At 36.5% G+C, this 24,772-nt stretch overlaps 1 protein-coding gene and 1 pseudogene across 4 annotated transcripts in view; one reads left to right on the forward strand and one right to left on the reverse strand.

Moving 5' to 3' along the window:
- LOC123614704 (ATP synthase F(0) complex subunit C2, mitochondrial pseudogene) overlaps positions 1-18,290 on the reverse strand; it is an 86,093-nt pseudogene extending 67,803 nt beyond the window's left edge.
- The window catches only part of GRM8 (glutamate metabotropic receptor 8), a 678,033-nt gene that overhangs the window by 220,498 nt on the left and 432,763 nt on the right, over positions 1-24,772 (forward strand). The window lies entirely within an intron of this gene.

Genomic DNA, 24,772 nt, shown 5'->3' on the forward strand with positions numbered 1-24,772 from the left:
AAACACTGAACTGAGACTTTGTCTCTGGCCATGTTATAAGGGTTGGAAAAGAATCCAGAGACGAAGAAATTCATTCTACACTGGGTCAAATATAAACTTCAACAAAGAAAATAAATACAGATTTTTTTTTATGAGTCCAAAGTAGTGGGACTGTAATTTGTGAAATTTTAGTACTCTATAAGTTTGTGATAAAGTAAAAACGTTTTCTTCATTTTAAACTTTAAAACATTTGATTTAACACATACAAAATTAAGAATATAATTTGGAGTGAAGTGTCCATTTTCCTGTTGTAAATTTATTTCCTGCCCTATTGGTCAAATAAGCAATGTGTAGGTTTTCTATGAAGGTACCAAATGCTGAGTTGGGCTTATATTTCTGTATCATTAATATTTCATGGGGAATGTCATTCTGGGTAGTATTTACAGAGTTGAAATACATACATGTGTAAAGTATATTAATACTTTAGTGTCTCATGGAGCTAACTCAGCAGAGAATAGGTCTAGATAATCAAAATTCCAAATTAATGTAGTCATAGATAATGGGCTTCAATAGGTAGGTTTTGAATTACTTCATTCTTTAGCGATTGCTTTGGATTGATTATCTCAACATTGATAAAGATGATTTCAGGTCATATCTGAAACACCATCCGATTGACCCTCTTGATTGAAAGAATTGATTTTCTAGCAGGTAAAGTAATAAGTCTGTCAATGTGGTCAAACCTCTGGTGGTCAGTAACTTTAATCAGTCAAAATGATTTTGTGTAGAGATGGGAAAGAAAACTGGTAAGTTCTGTGTCACTGGTCTCCCTTGTCACTTCAGGAAAAGCTCTGTGGCTCAAAACTCATCCAGGCAAATTTAAACAAGGGAGAAGGCAAATGAGAGATAGGCTTTAGAAATTTCAGATTTGATGGTGACATGTGTTATGTAAGACTTTCTAGTGAGACTTTTACGAATGGCTTATCCCACTGATATTGGTAGAAATATACTTGAAAGAGTGAAAAATCAAAGCAGTGGATTTTTAACGGCTTTTTTGGATGAGCGATGGATCTATTCTTTACGTGACATAGAAGACAACTTACAAATACGTGGAAAGCACTCTCATGGCCAATGCTTGATGCTTTATAGTAACTGGGAATAGAGGCTGCTTTTAAAGTGGCCTTGGAATTTTAAATATTGTTCTTATAACTGCTAACTGATTTAAAAATAACAAATTTAAATTAAATCAAGCAGAAATGCTTTTACAAACAAAGCCAAGGTTTAGTAAATGTTTTACTTTAATAGTTAATCTGAACAAACACTGAGAGATTAGATTTCAACATAAAACATAAATAGTTTTCAATAATTTAGAGAACAGCACAAACTTTTCACAAATACATCACAGATAATTTAGTACCTACGTCCTGGGGCATGAGGGAGAATTTTAATAGTGCTGTATTTTAAAAGATGAATTTGCTTTAAAATGTGAATGGTTGAAATTTTGGCCAGTTTTTCTTCTTCCATCATCTTTTTGTTCAAATGTTTTCTAAGATTTTCTGAAAGGACACTCCTTTGACTCGGCCAGAAGCAAAGTGAAGCAAGATGAGGGTTATAGCTAAAATTCTTCCTATCTATCATGTTAATGTTTAAGGTTATGTTCAACCCTAGCTAGATATTTGAGCCTGCATGAGGAAATCCAGAAAGAAGCCTTTGTATCAAAGGCTTTGTATCAAACTATCAGATACGTCTTTAAAACGTCTGCCTAAAAGACATAAATGAAGGCAATTGGCAGGGACCGTACCTCTTCATCTGACTTTGTTTTCTTGTCTTTCTTTGCTTCATTACCTTTATACATTCAAATCAAATCCAAAGAAACAGTTCATCCTGACAAGGAATGTGGGTGATCTTCAAAAACTGGGTGACTCCTAAAAATTTAAACTAATTTGGTGAAATGGCTCCTTCAGGTATAAATATAACGTTTCATGGCAATGTAGGATCCTGGCAATGCTCTGAACATTCTTTGTTAAAACAGCAGAAACTACTGGAAGTTAAGGACCTTGGATCTATTATAATGAACTCTAGATTAGGGCATCTTTGGCGACTGAGTCCTGTACTCTTGTTTAAGTTGCTTAAGGACTAGCTATGTGTATGGATTTAGGTTAAGGAGATACTTGATAACGTATTTCAAGACTGAGTTTCATCTGGTATGTTTTTAAAAGCCATGAAAAAGCTTTTCCTAACTATGATTATAGGAAAATTATCGTGGCCTTGAACTTTCTAAGAATGCAAGAAGTTATTTTCCTTTATTAAGATGTTAATCCTTACCATATTACCCTAAGGTTGTCTGAAAGAATTCACTAGTGATAAAACATTGCTGGAAGTCAAAAGTTAATAGTAAAATTAATGAAAAAAGTTATTAATATAAAGTAAAGCACGGTGATGGGAAGAAACACTATTCTTTCCTAAGGGATATGATGTTTTCTTATGAGAGGATTAACCTTTTTTTAAAGAAATAGTGCACAAAATGGCATTAGAAACTCTTGCATTTTTACTACTCATATTGAGATAAAATCTCTCCTACAGTCATGAGTGATCAGTGTATTTTCTATTTTTTAAAAGCTGTGGGTAGAGATTCAACAAAGCTGACAACTCATTCTCATAAGTGAAAACAACTGTTATGTCCACCATACAAACCCAGAATTTGGATTAATTTCATATACAGGTAATTCTGAGATTATCTGGGGAAAATGATGGTCCTGAAAAGAAGGGAATGAAAAGTTTGCAGCTCTCCATCTTTGTTAGAGGGACAAGGGGGACCTGTTTCTGAGATAGAATCTTCAGGAAAGGTGGGATCTACTTTATAGCAAGGATTCCAGTGTCTTCCGTATTTTAGGTGACACACTTAGACTGGTTGAATACAATGAAGGTCTTCTACTGAAAAAGAAGGAAAGACTTGACACTGGTGAGACTATTCCATATTGAGAAAGTTGATTCCAGAGCTTCTTAAGAGATGAACAAAGGTTATTATATTGGTCAGTGTACTTCAGAGAAACAGAACAAATGGAGTTTATTCTTGTCTGTCTCTTTACCTACCTACCTACCTACCATCTATCCGTCATGTATCAAGAAACTTTTTATGACGAATTGGCTCGCATGATGGTTATGGAGGCTGAGAAATCCTGAGACCTGCAGTCTGAGGGCCTGGGAAGCACAAGAGTTCATGGTGTAAGTTCCAGTTTGAAAACCAGGAAAGCTGATGATGTAAGTCAGGTTGGATCTGAAAACAGGAGGAGACCCATGTCCCAGCTCAAGATTGTCAGGCAGAGGGAGTGAATTCTGTCTTACTCAGTTTTATGAGCTCTCCAGTCCTTCAGCACTTTGGATGCAGCCCACCCACATGGGGCAGGGCAACCTGCTTTCCTCCCTCTGTCAGTTCAAACGTTATTCTTGCTCAGAAACACCTTCACAGCCACACCCAGAATAATGTTCAACTAAATAACTGGGCTCCCTATGACCGGTTCAGGTTGGTGCAGAAAATTAACCATCACTGTTATGCTTTAACATTTATTTAACATTTTCATGAAGATTTTTAGCACCTAGAAGTTGCTGGAACTCTCCATCAAAGGGAGAAACAGGGAGGCTGAACCGATAGGACATAGAAACAGCTACATTCAGGCACTGTTGCCTCTTCCCATTACATGATTGCATTATGTCTGCCGTCATGGAGGAGAAGCTCTAGAGGTGACTGGAGCCCTGATGAGGGTCACGTGTACCTATAAACAGTGACTAGACAGCATGGATACGCTGTATGCCAGTGGGTGAGGAAGAAGGGACATTAGAAAATAGGAAAGTGGTTCAAAAGTTCCCAGGTGGAGCATTGCCTACATTGATATTTCACTTGGTTTATGCTATTCCCATGTAGAAGGCAGAGTAATTGTCCTTTAACACTATCAAAATCTGCCCTCCCCCAGCCAGCAGTGAGCTGAATCAGCCAGAATGTTTCAGCAGGCAAAGAACATTCATTCATATATTTACTCAGAAAATATCTCTTAAACACTTTCTATGGGGCCAAGACTAGATTTGGCAGGCATGGAGATACAGCAGTAAATATAGCAGCGTCCCTACCTGAAGGGTTACCTTCTAGTGGAGAAGATATCTGATAAACAGATAAAGAGAGAAATTTCAGACATTGTAAAGTGCTCTGTAGAAAAGAAAGCAGAATGAAGGAACAGAGAATGATGGGAAGATGGGGTGGGGGATGTTTTATGTAGGCTGGTCAGACAAGGCCTCTTGGTAACACTGATGATGGAGAAGATATCTGAATGATGTAAAGGGTCCATTCATGAGATGATATTAGGGGAGAGAATTCCAGGAAACAGCATGTGTAAATGACCTGAGAGAGATAGAAATTTTGTATGTATTTGGAGATAAGAAGACATGTGTGGCTGAAATGGAGTGATGAGGAGATGAGGTCGAAATTGTTGGTAAAGGCGAGATTATGTGGAACCCTGTGAACCATGTAAGGAGTTAAATTCCATCAGGAGTCAATGGATGAATACCTATTGTAGTTTTCAACAGGGGGATAATACTACTTAATTCATGTTTTTGAAAGTTCAACTTGACTAATGGAGAATAGAATACAGGGAGGCAAGGATGGAGACTGGGAGGTCAGTTATTAAATACTGTAGTCGTCTAGGTGAGAGATGATGTAGTTTGGACAAAGGTGATAGCATTGGAAATGATGGTAAATGCTGGATTTGGGATATTTTGAAGGGAAAGCCCACAGGATTTGCTGATGGTTTGGATTAGGGTTGAGGGAAAGGGATAATTAAAATTATTTGATAATCAAAATTATGAGTAATCGAAGATTACACTTAGGATCTTGGTCATGGTGCTGGTAACTGAGATGGAGTTAACTGGGGAAGGTTCAGAATTTGTTGAAGATAGAAATGAAGAGTTTTTCTTTGACTGTTAGTTTAAAAGATCTGTTAGACCTCCTAGTGCAGATGTTAAATAGGCAGTAGTAGGACACCGAGAGCTGTGAGCATACGGCACAGGTGGGAGCCTGGAAACAGAATACAAAGGTTGGAACATGGAATATGGGGACAATATATATCTGTACTGTTTGGGAATATTTTGTCTATTGGTAATTATGTAACACCATGGAACAAGATGAGTTTATCTAGGAAGAAGCAAATAGAGAAGTTGAAGAGAGGCAAGGACTGAACTTTGAAGAATGCTAACATTGAGAGTAGGAGGAGCCAGCAATGGAAACTGAGGAAAAAATGCCAAAGGATTAAGAAGAGAACCAGTAAAGCATCCTTCACTGGAGGCCAAATGAAGTAAGGATTTCAGGAACAAAGCTATTATCCGTTAACACTTTTGAGAGGTTGAATAATTTGGAGGCAGATGGGTCAAGATGCACATGGTTAATGACCTTGAACTGAGCAGCTCTGTGGGACTGGTGGAGACATAGCTTGATGAGAGTCAATTAAAGAGCAAATGGGAGAAACTGGAGACACTCTTTCCCAAAGGAGAAGCAGAGAAATGGGCTGAAGCTGGAGGACAAATAGGATCAAGGAAGTTTGGTTCGTTTGTTTGCTTTTCATAATGTGTTTGCATGCTAATGAAAATGATCTAGCTGAGAGAGAAAAAATGAGGAGGGAGCAGAAAGGGAGTGCAGAAGAATTTAAGTAGCAAAATTCTCAATAGGTGAGAAGGAATGGAACCCAGGGCACTCTGGACGGTTGGTTTACATGGACCAAGGAGAAGTCATCCATTATATCAGGAAGAAAGACAGAGTGGATGGGTCAGATGCAATTAGTCTGGAAGATTCAGTGATAGAAAACGAGGAAGTTTTTTTTTTTTCATTGCTTTTAGTTTTTCAGTGAACTAGAAATTAAAGTCATCAGCTCAGAGTGAGAGGCAGAGGGAAGGAGAGTATTGAGGGTTTGAGATGAGAGGAAAATATGTCAAATAAATTTTTGATAGAGTAGGAAAATGAATTTATTATGAAAGCATAGAAGGATACTGGGTGGTGATAAGGTGTTTCTTGAGATTTGTGGTCATAAATTTATTTTAAGAAAATAAGTAATTGTCTTAAAATTCTTTCTTGACGATTTACATGAGATCAGGTAACTCAAGTGTGTCTTTTTCTACTGGGGTGCAAATAAGGAGTAGATAGGGTTTGGTTTTTGCTAAGTGAGAACTGCGGAGAAAAAGAGAACACGGCATATTCGAGTTACTAAAATCAGTGCCTAGCATGGTGGGAGAGAGCTTTCCAGTGAGCTGGTGGCTAAAATTCTAAGTGAAATGCCAAGAGAGGGGTTGGGAAGATAGTAGATAATTGTAAGATATGCACTGCAAACAGAATTGTGTTGGCAAAGTCACTTAGATCTGCAACTCAGTGGAGATATGTCTGGTCAAGATAGTTCACAGCCTGGCCTTAGGGGGTTTGAAACAATATCATCACTATAACTGTCAATTACCTTACAATTTTATTTTTCATTTTGAGTAATTCCACCATGCAAAGCCACACATTATCTGTAACAAAGAGAATGCTCAGTGTGTGTCTTTGGGGAGCTGACAGTCTACCAGAGATCTGGTAGAAAAGATTATTAGATGTAGAAAATGATGCACAATGGTTTTGTTGAGTCGAGTCTGTTTCCGTGGGAAAGCAACAGGCATATTAAGTTGTTTCTGTGCTCTCCTAGAGCAGAATGTAAATATTTATGGAATACAGGCCTCTTTTAATCAGTAGCACAGTTGGGTCTCTACAAATACAGAGTTCTCTTTCAGTACTTCAAATTGGAGACAAATATCTGACAAAAATCACTCAGAGTAAAATTCTAATATGTTAGGTATAAGCAGATATCCCCAGGAATTCAGAAATATGATTTGTGATCAATACAAAATTAATGATGATTTTTCTCTCTTCTCTTCCTCCTTCCTTTTTTTTTTTCCTTAATGAAGATTAGGTAACTAGCAAAGTAATAAAATAGTATTTTGGCAAATCCATAGTCCCCTAAATCCCTTCCTTCTTTCCTTCCTTCCTTCATACTAATAATGAGTATTGCTTTTGTAAAAGTAGCATGTTATAAATATAAAAACAACAGAGGAAAGTGTAAAGAAAAATGTGATAGCCCACCTCAAATTCCACCTCCCAGAAATAATCATTATAATTTTGATAATTATCATTCTAGAAATGTCTCGATGCTTATACATGCAGATAGAATAATACACAGCAAGACTGATAACTATGTTGTGTTTTTTCATCCTTGAGGCTAGGGGAATATTTGTAGCCAAATCTCCTTCTTGCAGACATTCACAACTTACCAATTTTTCTTGAAATTTCCTGTGCCCTTTCAACATACAGATTTATTTTTCCCTTGATATCAGAAAACTTTAATTGCACTATATCTTTGAATACTTCCTGTTATGTTTATTGTATTATCTACCGTTTCTGCCTTCTATATATGCTACTTTTCCTTATAATTGTTTTTGGTTTGGTATTTTTTCCTCTACATTCACTTGATTTTCTCAAATGTTTCCTCTAGTGAGTAATTTAAGGTTCAGCTTTGTCTATTCAGTTCTTTGATCTTACTAATTTATTTATTTTAATTTAATTAGTTTATAATGACCATCATTTTGTTTCCTTACTTGTGAAATCCTTTTTTTAAATCTCATTTTGTAGTTCCGTCATCTGATTCTTGAGCTTGTTTAATTGAATTCATATTTAAATAATTTATTTTGTAGATTAAAGCACTCACAGGGAATTTTCTTTTAAAAAAAAACTTTCTTAAAAGTTAAGAGCTACTAATAAAAATAGGTGCTCTTATGTGATCATAATTACAATTGTTGATTGGATTCATCTAGTTTGAATACTTTTTCTTAATAATGAAAATGGCTATAAAGTCCTTAAAAGGATTTACTGAGAATGAGACGCCACATCCTGCAAAATAAACTGTTTAAACTGAACTAAATGGTTAATTAGTTTAGGTATATTTAAAGAAAAATTTGTAAATAACTTACATACAGGTATAACTATGTGTTGTTCTGGGGTTAGCTGTCAACTCAACTCATTAAGGTGTTGATGCACCCTTAACCATGAGATGCTAAGAGGCTTATTTGGCTAGTCGTGTGTGGTCCTCTCCTGTTGTCATCCTGGTTCCCTTCCATTTAACGGTCCTCTTCTGCATCCCATGCTGACCCCAGTGGGCTCATGTTGGAATGATCATTTTCAAGACCAAAACCAGACATAGTTGTAGAAATGTTTCAGTCTGTCTACCTTTGTTCAAAGTTTAGACTTTGACATATTTCTCCATCAACTCAGTTTCTGTAGTTTAGTTATCTGTTCTATTCGACACTACAGTTACACATAATATGGATTGCTCCCAAGAGTTGCAGTGCTCTTCCAATGCACAAGTTGCAAAATTTCTTGGCATAAAATGTCTTCCCTTCCTCCCAATGTTGTAGAAGAGGTTTTTAAAGACTTTCTTCCTGTGGGTGAGACGGAACTAGTTCCCCATCCAGATGCCACCTGTAAGAGTTCAGACCTTTTCTCAGAAGACATTTAGTCTATAGCAGCAAGCTATTTCTTGTTCTTTTAAGCAACTCATGTTGCCATTCTCTAAGAGTTAAGTATAAAGATTGTTTATGGGTTGTTTTCCTAGGGTACTGATGTTTATAGAATCAATGCCATTTGTATTTAAAAGTTGTTTCACAGAAGCAAGGTAAACTATCAGTTATATATTGCCCATGCAAAAATAGTCATGCTAAATCTTCATGGGGGACTGTTTGAAGAAAGTAAATAAAATTGACTTTGATTATGTATTTGATTTTGATCAAACTGAAGTCAATTTAGTCACTATATGTATCTGATTATCATCTAGGCTGTCTGTCAATTCACTCCGACCTACTTAGAGGAATAAAAAGTTAAGTGTCTCTGGCAGAGCAATGAAACAGTGAGTCCATTAAAGCAGTGTTTCTAAAACTATGTTTGAAGGCTCTCTGCACTAGAACCATCAGGGAGATGGTAAAATGCATATTCTTGGACCCTAATTTCCAGGCCCATCATAGACCTCTGAGGATTTGCGTTAAGATCATAAAGTGTTTGAAAAGCACAGTATCAGTATTAATATTAGCATTACAAGTTACCTGTAAGTAAGATCATCAGAGTAGATGAACTTTATTAAGACATTTAGAAAAGCAACAGGATGAATTTTTATCTGTGTGAAGAAGAATATAGAAACCACCACTTTAGTTTTGCTTTCAATGTTTTAAAATCATTTCTGGTTGCAACTTAAGGTTTTTTTTTTTTAACTTTTTTTTTATTGAGTTATAGTCAGTTTACAATGTTGTGTCAATTTCCAGTGTAGAGCATGATTTTTCAGTTGTACGTGAACATACATATATTCATTGTCGCATTCTTTTTCGCTGTGAGCTAGACTGGGAGTTCGAAATTTGTAGATACTGACAGGCATATGTAGAATAGATAAACAAGATTATACTGTATAGCACAGGGAAATATATACAAGATCTTGAAACTTAAGGGTTTTGAACAAATTCCTAAGGGGCTATCTTGAAGTTGGGGGATTGAGAATTAGTGGGCTGTGACATTAGTGGAAGTGACAAAAATGCACCCACATCTTATCATTCACAGATAAAATAGCTTACTGAAGAATACGCCTTCTGGAGAGCTGGCCATAGCAAAAGTTTCCTGAGCCCTGTCTCAGGTACCCACTGGCAAGAGCAGCTGTCTTCTTCTAGGAGGAAGATGCCACATAATCTTTCTCCTGGCTCTTGAGCTGATTACCTGGGATATGTACACTGCTATGGAAAAGAATATGGACCTTTCCCAGCTGGGCGTCAGGGAGAGATAACCCCTGGTGCTGCCAGTGACTCAAGATTCTGTTTATCCTCAGACTGAATACACACTCACATTTTAGCTTACCTGTGGGTGAGCGTGGCTGTATTGCATTGACAATCCATTTTGTCACAGCCTCAGCGATTACCTAATGTGGACTCAGCAACGTGTAGGTATTTATTTCCATTTTTCAAATCTTTATTCAGGTATAATTTACACATATAATGAAAAGCACCCATTCTAACAATAAAGTTCAATGAGTTTTGACAGATGTATACATCTATGTAATCACCACCACAATCAAGATATAGAACATTTCTATCACCCAAAAAAGTTCCCTCATGCCACTCTGCAGTCACCCCTCTCTCCTATTAGCCACAATCCTGGGCAAACACTGATCTTTTTTCTATTATTATAGATTAGTTTTGCTTGCTTTAGGATTCCACGTTAATGGAATGATGTAGTATGAATGTCTTCTTTTGCTCAGTAAAATGTTTTTGAAATTTATCCATGTCATTGCATGTAACAGTAGTAAAATAGTCTATTTGTTTATAATATTGAGTAGTTTTTCATTAAATGGATGTATGACAGTTTGGTTATTCATTCTCTTATTGATGGATAGTTGGGATGTTTTCCAGTTTTTTGGCTATTATGAATAAATCTACTATGGGTATTCCTGTAAGGTAGGCATACAGTTTAATTATTTTGGGGATTGTTGTGTCATATGACAGAAAAATGCTGAACTTTATAAGAACCTGCCAAACTGATTTACAAAGTTGTTGTAACATTTTGCCCACCAGCATTGTATGAGATTTTCACTTGCTCCAGTCTTTATTTTCAGCCATTCTAAGGGGTCTGTAGTGGTGTCTTAATGGCTTAAGTTTGCATTTTTCTGTTGACTAATGTAGTTATGCATTTTTTGATGTACTTAGTGAACATTTGTACCCCTTTGTTTATAAAGGGTTCAAATCTTTTGGCATTTTTGTAAATGGGTTTTTGTATTCTTCTTATTAAGTTCTAGGTTATTAAGTTCTGAATACAACCCCTTTGTCAGATATACATGCACACACAACAATTCACATATATATATATGTGTGAATGTGTATATTGTTTTCCACAAAAGTTGCTTAGGGTTTTTTTAATAAATATTTTTTTTATTATAGTAAAACATATACAACATAAAGTTTGCCGTTTTAACCATATACACATTCATATATATACAATATGTACACATTTATACATACATCTGAATGTGTATATACATGAACATAGTATATCATTGTCATAGCGTGAGCTGCCATGACACAATATCATAGACTAGGTGGCTTAAAAAGCAGAAATTTATTTTCTCACAGTTCTGTAGGCTGGGATGTCCAATATCAAGGTGCCAGCAAGGTAGATTTTGTGCTGAGTCTCCTATTTTCTTGACTTGTAGGCAGCTGCTATTTTGTGGTATGCTCAGGTGACCTCTTGTGTTATGTGTCGAGAGAGAGAAATAAGCTCTCTTATGTCCTTTCATCATTAGAGCTTCATCCTCGTGATCTCGTCTAAACCTAATTACCTTGCAAAGGTCCTATCGTCAAACACCATCATATTGGAAGTTATGGGTCCAACATGTGAATTTTAGAGGGCACAATTTAATCCTCAGCAATTTTCCTATCTAAGATTTATTTATTTTTTCTCAGTAATGCTTTGTAGTCTTAAGTGTACTACTTGTGCACACATTGTGTTAAATTTATTTCTTAGTGGTTCATGGTTTTTTGATGCTATTGTAAATCATTTTTTTTTGTTTCATTTCCAATTCTGTGTTGTTTGTATATAGAAATACAAGTGATTGTTGACTCCTGATCTTGTGTCCTGCAACCTTGCTCAAATATTAGCTCTAGTGGCTTTTTTTTTTTTTTTGTAGACTTTTAGCATTTTCTGCATACCCAACACCCAATCAGGTTGTCTATGAATGAAGATGGTTTTCCTTCTTCTTTTCCTGTCTGTATGACTGGTATCCCCTCTATCCCCTTGCTCTATTTTGCACTGGCTGGGACCTCCCATGTAATGTTCAATGGAACTGATGTGGGTAGGCATCTTTGCCTTGTCCCCAGTCATATGGAGAGAACATGCAATCTTTTACCATTAAGTATGATATTAGCTGTAGGAAATTTTATTTGCATTTTAATATGTGTAACTAATATGATTAGTTCATTGGCTGCACAGGCCTTTTCCTTACCCAGATGCTGTCATCAGTGATTATGGTAGCTTCAGGCCCTTTAACTCTATTTCAATTAGAAGAGTGCTTATTTATCTACTTTATAATATTTTATTTTCCAGGTTCCATGCCTTAAAATAAGTTTAAAATTACTGGCATAATGTCGTGCTACTGACTTGTATTGAAGTTCAAAGCAGCCACTGAGCCTCATTGATGAAAATACTGTGTATTATGAAACTCAAATTTCTTTGAAGAAGGACCTATAAGATAAATTCCTAAAGGAATTTAGTACCAAGACCACACTTAGAATTAGTATATAAAGGATTACAGATCTGCTCTATAAAGTAATGAGAAATTTCTTAATCAACTATATTTCCACTTTCTCTTTATTCTCTTTTTTTATGGAAGCTCAGAGCTGAATTTTGTCCATTATTACATCAATGATGATTTTTATATTTGCTTCCTCTTTTCCAGTGCTTTGGTATGTTTTGATTTATTTTAATCTGCATCTGTTTATGTCTTTTGTTGTAGGTCACTTCAAACTCTATTAGAAAGGATTTAGAAATATAAATAATTATCTCTTTTGAATTAATAAAAAAGCTATTTCATAAAAGGACTTACCTTTTAAATATTTAATTGGAATAATATCTACCTTTAAGAAGCTTAATGGAAAACTATAAATGGAAAATCTCTCAGCTTAGGAACACAGTCTTTTATTGGCCTTGCAAGATAAGCTTCCAAAGAGAAACATTTGGAATGATGATCTTGTTGAAGTGAAACTAAAATGCTTATGACTAAAACAAAGAAAAACAAAACCCAGAGACCTGCTGTTTTCTTCAGTGATCCAAGAGAAATGCTTTAAAATCCTGAAAATAATCTAATAAAAGAAACACTGAAAATTCATAATGACTTGGGTTTCTGGGTGGGCCGGTGAAAAAAAGTTGGGAGTTACTGCAGATCATTTCAGTCTATCCTTATCCTTGAGGAAGTAGTTTATTTTTCTGACAATAATTAGAACAATAAAAAATTTTCATTACAATAATTATAGTACTACCTAATGTAATCACTCAGGAGTGTATTTGTGCATTTTAATGCTAATTGTAGATGTCTTGACCTAAAAGATATGTAGAGTGAGAATTGTTTTATATAAAATTGAATTCTCTATCACCCTAAATATTTAATTTTTTAATATGCAATTTTTGGGAGAAAAGAAGTAATATTTACTTTAAAAACATTTCTATGTGTTTATATTTTAGTATTAACATGTACCTTTAATTTGTTTGAGTAACATTAAAATTCTGCCAATTACTTTATATAGATTATTTCATATTTCTCACAATAGTTCACAATGATCCTATAATGGTAATTACACATATGCCCATGTTACAGATGAGAAACTGAGCTTAGAGGTGGTTAGTAATTTGCCCAAAGTCACACAGTTAGTAAAAGGCAGAGTTGGGATTTAAACCATCTTAATTAATGTCTCAGTTGGAAGGCATTTGGCTACAACAGTGGGTTACACAAAGTCTTTTTCTCACATCCAGTTTTCCCAGAGAAGGAGATTACTTGGTCTGGTTTGCTTGTTTTGCTGAAAAATGCTATTTTATCTTCAGTTTCACTGTTCCCACCAAGTTGGCTTTTCATTTTCACATGGTTTTGCTTCATGGTTCCAAAATGCACAGCGCGGGTCTAGCATCATACATTCAGGACAGGAAGAATGGGGAAGTGGCAGTGCCAGCCAGAAGTGTGTCACCTGGGTGTCACATGGGCATCCCTGGCTGCAAGAGAAGCAGGGAAAGTAAGCATCCGTGTTTCTAACCATGGAAAAAAGTGCCTCCTAGCCCCCAGTTCTATCTTATCCTTCCTCAGCATGCCCTTGGAGTGGATACCATCGTGTGTATCTTGTCAGGGTGTGAGGATGGCAAGAAAGAGAGAAGGGAACCTGGACCCTGCTGTAGCTTACAGTTTAGTTGAGAGACAGAGAACAGGCATTATAGTAGAAAGGGTACAGGACAGCAAGATCGGAGGTGCAGATTTCATATTATAATATTATCAAAATTATAAAAAGATAAGCTTGAATAACCATGCATTGTTAAGAGGATTTAAGCTGGTAACCAAGAAACAGAGTTGTTATAATTTATTATTTTGTTAACTTCTAATGTAATAATGAGAGTACCCCCAAAAGATAACAAAAAGTAAAAATAAAAAACCCAAAATAAAACAGTATTAGTGATGAAAAGTGAAGAGAATTAAGGAAATCTCACCGAAATTAATAGCTGTTCATAAAGTTACAGCTTGTCTTGGTTAATTAATCTAGTTAGTTTCAAATCATTTTGCTTGAAGAATCTTAATATGATTTCTGCATTTAGAAAGGGATAATATTATAAAGGTAATGACCAAATGGCCAGCTTCATGTCTGATACCTATGAAACTTTCTGTAAATGGGGTATAATTTTATGTATTTGAGAGAGATTACGTGGGGTCATTTATTCAATCACGTATCAATGCATGGTCTGGGCTGGGAAATACATCCAACCCCAGAGCCACAGAAGTCATGGTTCCTATCCTTAGGAGCTTGTGGTCCAGGGGGGTTGGTTCTCCAATGTCTATTCAGCTCTCTCACTTTATGAACCTATGGCCAGCCCTATCGAAATGGCAAAGTCAATTTGACTACTTCAGTGGACTGATCAAATTAGGCAGAAAAGCAAAATGAACAGTTAATCAGAGTACTCAAACTACATGTATAAGCTGACACATACCTACATATGTTCCTGCCATTTGATATAAAATATAGAATTATTTATGTCAATTCAAATTCTGTTCTTCTTCCCATGCACACAAAAAACTCACTAATGTTGTTAAATATCTGGAAATTACTAACTCAACTTAAAAATATGGTTTTATTGGCAGAAAAATGATTCATATAAGTATACCCAATAGAGTGCCTAGCACATAATAGGTACATAATTAAAACGTAATGAGCAAATGTTGCTGAATGAAAGCAAATAAATCACCATTTCTCTGCAGACTTTATTTTCTAAGAGTCAGTAGGACTTTTCTAACAAATTCTTACACTTCTAACGAAATAGGCATTTTAGAAAAGTTACAGTTTGTGTTGGTTAATAAGTCTAGTTAGGTTCAAATTATTGTTCCTTAAGAGCTTCTATAGCAATTTTCCTGGAAATGCTTAAAGTGATACGTGAAAGCCTTCTGGTGCATCTAAATCCTGTGTTAAAGTGATGAGTGTTTTGATGTCCTTTGCACAAAGTGACATAATGTCATTCCTCGTGGAGAGCAATGGGCTGGCTGGCAATTGTTTGTTGGTGGTGAAGTTTTGCTAGAAGTGTTTTGTGATAGTAACTTGGTATATATTCCTTGGCTTTTAGCTTGAAATGCTCGGTGCGGCTGGGCTGCCAGTTCTTCAAATGAGGGACGCTAGAGTCTTTAAGTGAGAAGCACCCTCTACCAATTTTGAAAGCTTTACCCCACAAAGAGAGTAGACCATCCATGAACCTGCTTTTCTACAGAATCATTTTCTTCAAATCCCAAGCCTATTTCCACACACTTGCTAATTTAAAAATTGGAATGGATGTCTACTCCCACGGGCAAAGAGAAGAAATCTATTTATTACAGGTGTCAGAACTCGATAAGGAATCAATTTAACTCTTTGGCTGCTGGATGATTTGTAACAGTGCTTCATCTGTGCAGGTGCAACGTGTTCGAGATGCAACTGTGAAAAGATGTACTCCCTGCCCTTAAAGAAGTTAGCGTTTAATATGCAGAAATCGGGGTGGGTGCTGCCATCGGGGAAGACGCAGAGCTGGGTGGTGCACAGCACGAGGGTACCTGAGCCAGCATGGTAGGGGGTCAGGGAGGCCTTGGGTATCTGTGTTGGAGCAACCACAAAACGATTTCAGATATGAAAGGGAGAATGCTATTTTTTTTTTTTTTTTACAGAATTAAAAGCTTTAACATTTCTAATATTGAAATTAGATTCCAAATTTGGAAATAATTTTAAAGATTGAGAGGCAGCCTAGCAGTGTGCTTAAGAACTTAGATTCTGAAGCCAGACTTCTAGCTTCACATTCTGAATTTGCCATTTATTAGCTCTAGACACTTAACCTTTCTTATGCTGCAGTTTCCCCGTTTGTAAAATGGGGATCATGATAACTACCTCACAGGTTTGTTACGAGGATTAAGTGAATTAACATTCACAAAAGTCTTCGAACTTACCAAGTACTACATGTGTTTGGTAAGTAAATATTATCATACAGATACAGAAACATTCAAGCACAATTATTTGCCTGTGACCTGTGGAATAACATATGTTTTCTGTACTCTTCCAAGTTAGTGAAATTAATTCTGGTGGCCTAAAGCTCCTATAAAGTGGTATTGAGAAGTGGGTTAAACATTGATTGGTTATGATCTTATCTAGTGAAATTATTTATTTATGTTAATGTATGTTATATTATGTATACATATATGTATATTAATGATTTTAAACATTTTTAAGGGATCTTGAAAAATATAAAAGCAACAAATATAAAAGTCTACAGACCTCAGAGTCTAGTACATTTATGATAATAGAAACAGTACTTATGAAGAAAAAAAGGAAACAAATTTTGGGCTTTAGTAACTTTAAGCACCAGTTAACTTGTATTAAGGACATAATACAACTACAAGAATTAATTTAACTGCAATAAAAAATGACAGAAAAATAAGGAAAGCTTCCTTTCCCTTAATTGCTAGAGCAGGTTATGATAATAATAAAAGAGACTTGAATTTCTTTTGTACATTTAATCCTCTTGAAAAAGGAAATAGATTTTTTTTTAAAAAAGTAACTAGGACATTTTAATAAGGGATCTTTAGTTCTGCTTCAATTACTAATAAACTCAAATTGCAATTCTGCTCTTTGGACATTTAAAATACATAGAAGTTAAGTAGTTAGCTTGAAATCACAATAAAGTAATGAGTTTACTCTTTTTATTTTTTATCCTCCTGACCAGTGATGAAATTACTAGTCACTACCAGATCTTCTGTTCAAAGGCTGAGCTGATTTTAGTTTGTGGATGTTGATCCAAAAGTTATCTATAGAAAATCATTCTGTAATTAATTCAAGTTGCTGTGCTTGGTATCCTATGGAAAAAGGACCTAGCGTAGGTTTCATGTGGGTGTAAAGGAAAAAGTATACACAATTTGCCAAAGTAATACTGAAAGTTTTCTTGTGCTTCTTAAAACTTCCATTTGTGTCAGTGAACTCAGTAAATTATCTCTAAAAGCTTTTTTTTCCCGTGTGTGTATGTGTGTGAGTGTGTTTGTGTGTGTGTGTTGTACAAGAGAAGTTTGGTGGAAATCTGAGAGGAAGATAATTAGGCAAGTTTTAACTAGATGAAATGAGGAGACATATGCAGGTGCATAATAAGTCATAGGAGCCAGTGGTACATCAGCCTGAAAAAAGTCCGAAAGCATTTTCAGAGACCAAATAGGTTATTCATAACACTTACTCCTAGATGAAAAGGTCACTTTATTAACAGAATTATTCAGTTTCAGTGTTATCTTTTCAAAGCAATGAGTTCATGATTCTGTAGATAATAGAGAGCCAAGATGGTTTCCTAGGTAGGTTAATGACAGGCTATACATTTGCTAATTGATAGAGTATTCATTTGTCTTTGTCAAACTTTGGGCCAACCACTTTTCCCAGGTTGCCTGGGAAGGTATAGGGAAAGGAACATACAGAGCAAATGAGATGTGGAAGAAAGAACCCTGGGAAGTGGAGGTGGCTCCTTCACGTGGCAGAGGCTGAGAAAGGCCATCATCAGGCAAAAGACCCCAAGAAGGCAAAGCTCAGAGTGACATAAGAGGAAAGCTGTTGCTTCAGGGAAGGGTGCCTGGCATAACTGATGATGAGGCTCCACTGTCCTAATCCCAGCCCCAGAGCCAGCCCCTCTGACCATGGAAGCTCCAACCTCAATGAACTTGGCTGCTGTGTCAATGTCCTTTGAAATGGTGCTGTTTTGGAAGCTGCCGTTAGGGATAAATGAGGCCAGCGGACATGGGGCTGTCAAGCTACTGAGGATCTCATCTGTTAATATCGATCATCTCAGCTCCAAGGCAGAGAATGGTTGCTCAGCAGCTCAGAGGTGATCCTGACCAGTGAGGGGATGGAAAGGAACTTGGCACAGGCATTCATTTTCTGGGGGTGGGGGGAGTGGCAAGAGAGATCCTTCCAGTACAGAGAAGACAGAGAGGGGCAATGACAGATTGTTTTAAGATTAACCATGATTTAATGTGCATGATCAATTGCAAGGAAGAGAAATTGAGACATTAAACATTTTGGGGAGGTTGTTTTTAGTAATTCAAGTATAAGCAGTGACAGTTTAGATTGTATGGCCCGCTGGGAAAAGAATAAAGTTATTAGTTCAATAGACATTCTGAAGATATAATGACAAGGTGAAGAAGCTGCGAGTAGGGTCTTCCAAGAGGAAATATCTAGTAGTTTGCTGTACTATTTAGGAATAGAAACAGTTAAGAGAAGCCATAGCTAAAAATGTGATCACTGAAACTATAAACCCTGGAGAATCCTTTGTGGTGGAATCAAGCACACAGGCAAGAATTAAGCTGTGGGTAGAAATTCTAAAAAAAAAAAGAAGATCAAACAAAAACAACAGCAAAAGAGTAGACTCAAGTAAATCCTAAAACCATTAGTGTTTGCCATCTGAAGAATGTCAAGGGAAAGCAGCTTGATTGCCATAGAGATGGTTCACTTGAATGAAACAAAAACAACTTGTTACCATGAGGCTGAAAGGAAGATGCACTAGCACTGAAATTCATAACTTAAATAATCTTTTCCTTTAGCTGTTTACCTGTTATTGTTGGTTTTCCCACTAGAACATAAGTTCCATGAGATCAGGTACCATATCTGTTTGGTTCATGGTTATATATCCATAGAAAAGAAGTTGATAAATATTTATTGAATGAGTAAACAGTTGCACCCTCTGATCTTCAGCAGGAGATAAAATCTGTCCACTTCCAACAACAAGGTTGGCCAAAGTCAAAAGCAAATGGCATCCTAGAGCAGCCCTGTCCAAGGGAGCATGGGGAAATGTTCTATATACTATCCCCTGGCCACATGTGGGCACTTGAAATGTGTCTAGTATACCGAGGAACTAAATTTTAAATTTCATATAATTTTTACTTACTTGAAGTTAAATTTAAATAGCCCTTTGTGGCTAGTGGCTACCATGTTGGACAGCACAAGTGGATAGAAAGACTTCACCCATTAGGAAAACCTGCCTCCCCTGGGCAGATGTAATCTGTATGAGATCAGTAGCTTTGTCAGGAACTAGAATCAGACTAGAGTTGGGAAAGGAATCAAGGATCAGCTGTTAGGGCTGTTTTTGTTTTTGTTTTTGTTTTTGTTTTTGTTTAATCTTTAGCCCAAGGGATAGGAGAAGTCTGCTGAGTTCAGATGAGGTCCAGGTCACTTCACCAGGCAAGGAGACCAGAGAGGTATTTGGGGCCAAAGCTCTAGCTGATAATAAAGTTATGTTTACTCTGAGGGTCTTTATGAACATGAACTAGCTGTGCATGGTAGAGACTCTATGGATGACTAGAAAGAATTCAAGATTTAGGGATTTTAGTCACCTTTCTTTGTACCACAATAAACAATAATTGTAGCCAATCATTAAAAAGAGGCCTAGGCTTATATGATAAACTCATAACAAGCACTCAGACACCCAGGAACTCACAGTATGGAAAAGCAACATCTTTGAATTGTTAAAGTACGGCAGAGAGTAAACAAAGTACTTTTATATTTTCAAATATTTATTAAATTAGAGACATACTTGTCACACTTAATCTATTTATCGAATTTAGATTAGATTTTGGGTTTTGTTTTATCAGATTTACCTGCTTAGTTATAGCTTGCTTGGGCAAATGTTAGAATTACTCAAATTTCCTCGAGCTTTCTGGGACTGAGCCGTGGGAGGAGGAGGGAGTTGTTCAGGAGTGTGTTAAATTGACCTTGTATTCAGAATTCACCCAGAGATAATATGTATCAATAGCATGTATTGAACTGTGTGTAGGAGCAGATGTTTGGCATGTTTCAGGCTACTTTTGGGAATAGTCTCTATTGAAGAAGGGAAAGTACGCTTCATATCCATTCATGTAATTTATGAAAGTGAATAGGGGTGTCTCACAAAGGAAGAATGCTGGGCGGACTATTATATTCAGCAAGATAAAGCGTGCTGTGTGCAAATTCCCAGAATCAGCCGGTATAGAAGAGGACAAAGAGATACTAATACATTCCTGGGGAAGGAGATTAGTTCTCTAAAGAGCAAATACGCAAGAAAATAGAGCATTCTCTTAGGATTTCCTGAAGACTTGGTTCACCTCTCCAGGCTGTTTGTTTTCATTGTTTTTTTATTAGAGAAAAATCTTTTGCAAGATTTGCACCACAGGAAAATGTTTGAATATCAGAATCTTGAGGTTGGGGGGTACTTTAAAAGATTATCTAGTCCTATCATCTATATATGATGCTTGAATTAGTTTTGCACAAGCCTCTCCAGGGACCTCCTAGTCAGTGCTCCAGTAACTCCTGGAGAGAGCAGCCTGTAGCTCCATCCTTGGAGAACTGAGCCATTTCATCCTGGGACACTGAGATGCTCTTACATAATCTAATTCCGCTGCTTCGTGCCTTCCACTTATTTTTCCTGCTTGTAACTATTGGGTCCAAACAACACCTCCAAATCTTTTTCCCGTTAAAGATCTTAGGGTATTTGAACATGATTATCAGCTCTCTAAGGCTAAATATGCCTTATTCCTTCAAGAATCTCTTAAATGTTGTTGATTTGACTGTATGTCTTAGGTCACTCCTGAGCACGCGCAGTTTGTCCGTTCATACTTATACTGCAGTAATTCCAGGGTGGGCTGGGCTGCACAGAGACACGTGGAGTTTTTGCTTCTTTTCATATAGATTCTTTCTTCTCCCTTCCCTCCTTCTCCTCCCCTTCTTACTTCTTCCCTCCCCTTCCTTTCTTTCCTCTCCCCTCCCATTCTTCTATACTACCTTTATTCATTCATTCCACAAGCATTCCATTTACTGTTGATTCATATCAACCTTTCTATAGACTAAAATCTCTAAGCCTTAGTTTCATGGATTGTTACTAAGCCATTGTTACTATCCATTCTGCAAAAAACAACTGTCCTTTTGGACTTGATTGTCTCATTTTACATGTATTTCTATCACTTTTCATCTCACTGGATATAGCCCTTGTTTCTAACCTGTCAGCTTCTTTTTCATTCCTGATTCAGTTATCCAATATGGTCATTGGCCTGCCTACAGATCTTCTGATGTCCTCTCTCTAGTCTCATCCAGGACTCTGATGAGAATGTAAAATGTTAAAACGAATGGAGCCCAGGGAAGAATCCTTCTATGATGTTGGAAACCTAGAACCAGATTGATATTACTCTTTTAGTTAGCACCCTCTGTTGACTATATATGTGTGTGTGTGTGTGTGTGTGTGTGTGTGTGTAATTTAAAGCTGTTGAAACTGCTACTAATCCATCTTAATATTCATGCACTCAGCTCCCACTCCATTTTGTCCGCAAGGATTAATTGAAAGATCTTCTAAAGGTCTCTCTGAAAGTGATGTGTGCTAGGTCTCTACATTTTCTATAACCCTAGGAATTATACCGTAGAAGGAAGTGACATTTTACTGTTATTCTTCCCTCCTGAAATTGTTGTGTCATCCTCTGTTTAGCATATTTCTTCTTAGGCAAGCAAACCCCTTTGATTCCCCAATAGACACATAAGAATGAGAGAAGGATATTGGAAAAAGCTGAACATTCAGATAATTATTAGAAATGGTAATGGCATTTTATGGGAGTACAAAACATAATATCAAAATGCTTTGACTATCAAGTGAGATCCCCTAATTTCTAATCAGCAAAGGACTTGGAATAATTGATGTTTTTGTTAAAACAAATCAGAATCTCCAGACCTCTGCTAATGATTATTTCTTAAGGTTTTTCTTATGTCTTCCAAAGAACTGAAAATACTTAAAATCATCATATACACTGATGTCATGAAACTTTAGGAAGTTTATACACGTTTTGGTCAAAATAGATAAGGTGCCCAAAGAATCCTTCGATAACGATAAACCCTTGTAGGAAGATGTATGCAAATGAGTGAGTTGGATATTACAATGATGGATGGAACTGAAGAATTATGAGATCACTCTTTGTCTTTCTCTCTGGAAAATAGGGGTAGGGTTGTATTCATTGTGCAACTAAACCTTTTAAGACAGAACCAGCTGAACAAATACTGTCCTCTATATTTATAGTAACACAGGAGCTAATTTCCTATAAAGATACTGCTGCTTCCTCCTTACTTAAGTCGACAGATTTTCTCTGTGACCAGTGTGACTGTCAAGATGGCATTATTCAGGTGACCGAGTTTTATATTAAATTACATTCTACATGTGTAGTCATTTAAATAATGTAGACATTTTTGTTGAGTTTCATATTTGTATTTCCAGTTCTGTAATTGGAACCATGAAAAGCTTAAAATGTCACAGTCTTAAAACATTACTCTGGTAAATTTTTAATATATAACTATAGAAAGGAATTTAATATAAGCCAGGACCAAAAGAGGTTTCCAAGTTACAAAAATTTTTTTTGGAAGGATAGATTTCATTGGTAGTGTGTGTGTGTGTGTGTGTGTGTGTTTCTAATACAGAAAGAAAATGAGAAAATCATCTAAACTTGTATATTTTTAAATGTCCATGATAATTGCTATAGTGTGTCACTATTTGGACCTTCAAAAAATGTTCTGATACTCCCTGACTTATACATCTTATGTTGTTTGTCCATCTGGGTTGAGTAGAAACTAGTTTTTATTAATTCCATTAAAGATGTGACTGGATAGTCATAAGAAAGGAAGGAGTTAAAATGAAATCTTTGTAGGTGGAAAATAGCAAATACAGCTATGATTTTGTTTCAAAATTTTGTTAAGGGCTTACATTCTTAGAATTTTCAGAAGCTAAAATGAATGTTATTTTATTTTTTATTATAATTAACTCATATGCATGGAGCCCACTAGAGACCATTTATTGAAGTTATTAGAAATCCTGAGCTCCCAAATAAAAATGTCAGAAGATATTGCCCTGTTCTATGTTGCGTTACAGAACAGATGCTTTCCCTATGGGTGACATTAGTATTAAAGTTGAGGGAAGTTATATGCTACTCCCGCCTTCATCCAAGATTCCTAGCATGAAGGGACGTTGCAGTCACCATAAACTTGATAAAAAGTTATACCAAATCAGTTTTTTTTCCAGCACTTCACAAACTACAATTTAAAAATCAGGATGGAAACTAAAAAATGACCGCGGCAGGTCCCAGTAATGTAACTTCTACCATCCTCTCTTGTCCTCTAAATGTAAATCATGTTTTCTCTCTTTAAAGTCTCCCCCAGTACGCCTCAAATCTCAGGATTGGAATTCATGTTTGTGAAGAGAAAACTCTCTTGGCCTGACCCCTTCCTGCTGACTGCACTGCACTCTTCTCTGGTCTGATTGACTCAATCAGTTGGATTGATTTATTCTCATCATGTGCGTATATGCTATCCCGTGGGAGAAGACCTCTTCCAAGTATAGAGGGCGAATGTTTTCAAACCAAGTGGAGATATTTTTGTTTCATTAGCAGCTGTAGAATTACATGGTGGATTATGATGTTGGGCCGTGTTACAGTTTGAAGGATGGGGCTTCCAACCTGTGGGATCTCAGTTTTGAGGCATCTGAACTTTGAGTCCTCCTCGTGGTTACTGCATTGTCCAGGTTAGTGTTTTTTTTAACCAGAATTGCACTTCACAATAATCTGGGAAGCAAGTCCAAATTCACATCTGTATCTACAGCATTTTATCAATTCCAGGATGTACAGTTTTTTATATTTTCTTATTTCTGAACTCTGGATGCACTTTTCATTAGTTTAGTCCTGGTGTACTTGTAGAATTTTCTTTCTTAGTGGTACCTGAAATAATGGTGCATCTTCTAATCAATGGCATCTTAAAGTCAATGAAATTTGGACTATATCAGAATCTTTGAGGGAGCAGGTGGCTCACTGCATGAATTTTACAAAAGCTCTCCAAGTGAATCTGATGCACATTGCTGGCCATAAATACATTGAACTGGTTCTTGATATATCTCTCCCGTTAACAATACTAATAAACTGATCACTGCCGTACGTGGATTTTTTTTTCCCCTGCCAGGTACTGGGTTAAGCACTTCCCATATTTTCATCTCATTTAATTCTCATAACATATCTATTGGATAAGTATTATTATCTTCACTAAATGGATTAAGAAACTGAGGCTTAGAGAGATGAAATAACCTGCCCAAGGACAGGTTATAAATATTAGTAGAAGAGCCAGTGTATGAACCCAGGTGGTTTTGACTCCAAAGCTCTAGCCAGGACATTATACAGCAGTGGTTCTTAAAATATGGTCTGCAGACCAGCAGCATCAGCATCCTTTAGGGACATGACAGAAATGCAAATTCTAGGGCCTTACCCCAGATCTAAGGAATGAGAAACGCTGAAAGCAGCGCTCAGTAACATGTTTTCACAAGCCCTCCAGGTTATTCTGACACATCCTGAGGTTGGAGAACCACTGCTCGAGGGCATAGGAGTCTCCGGCAACAGAAACAGGAGGCACTGCTATTAAAGATAGGACC

The sequence above is a fragment of the Camelus bactrianus genome, chromosome 7 (assembly GCF_048773025.1).
Source record: "Camelus bactrianus isolate YW-2024 breed Bactrian camel chromosome 7, ASM4877302v1, whole genome shotgun sequence".
NCBI lineage: Eukaryota > Metazoa > Chordata > Mammalia > Artiodactyla > Camelidae > Camelus > Camelus bactrianus.